This window comes from Diabrotica virgifera, chromosome 3 (genome assembly GCF_917563875.1).
Source record: "Diabrotica virgifera virgifera chromosome 3, PGI_DIABVI_V3a".
Classification (NCBI taxonomy): domain Eukaryota; kingdom Metazoa; phylum Arthropoda; class Insecta; order Coleoptera; family Chrysomelidae; genus Diabrotica; species Diabrotica virgifera.
In genome coordinates, this window is record NC_065445.1 from 65133006 (window position 1) to 65133956 (window position 951).

Sequence of the window (951 nt, forward strand, 5' to 3'; positions counted from 1 at the left end):
CAGACTCGATTCTAGATCCTGACCCGAATATTAGCGGCGTGTAATTTGTGTTGCCTATATAAACTTGAATCGCGAACTTGTATCGTATTGCATACGAATGCTATGAGAAGTTTCATAATGTTTAATAACGTCCTTTTTAAATGTTGCATGATAATTACACAGAGAACATTTATGTTGAAATGTTTTAGTTTCTGCAGAAACTGATACATTTGTGTGCACTTTTTTGACATGAAAGTTTAAACTTGACTAAATTGTTTATCACAATGTGTGCACTTTAGACGTTGCCTTTAAGCACTTTTAAAGGGGCAATTGCATCCAATTTGTCGGGATGCGAACTTTTTACATGTCTTTTTAAATCATGTTTACGTTTATACACTTTTCCGCATTGCACGCACTTATTAATTCTTTCCACACCGAACATTTTCGTTGTCAAGAAAATGAAATACCTACTCAAAAGCAAACACAAACACAGAACTGTGAACAGTAGAAATGATTGAATCGGAAAATTGATCTAACAGCTTCACTGTTCAATTGGTAATTATACAAAGAGTCTACATTCTACCACATTAATACTATTTTAATATTAAATATCATGTAACCGCAGTAAATATCGGTTTTTATTATCACTAAAAAATAGTCTTTTCAGCGATTTAAATAACTCAAAAGGCCCATTTCGCCGATTCAAGTTTATATAGGCAACCTAAATTACACGCCGCTACGCCTCGGGTCAAGATTTAGACAGAATATGACAGCAGTAGTCAGTAGTAATGACAACTGACACTGACAACTAGGTCAAACTGCATATAAGATTGCCTATGGTTTGGCGGTTTCTATCATATAAGCATATACAAGGCATACTGAGCAAAAAAACGTAGCGCGCAAAAAGTTTTCGATGATCGCAAAAAGTTTTCGAAAATATCAGTTATTTCGAATGTTAAAGATATTCTTAAA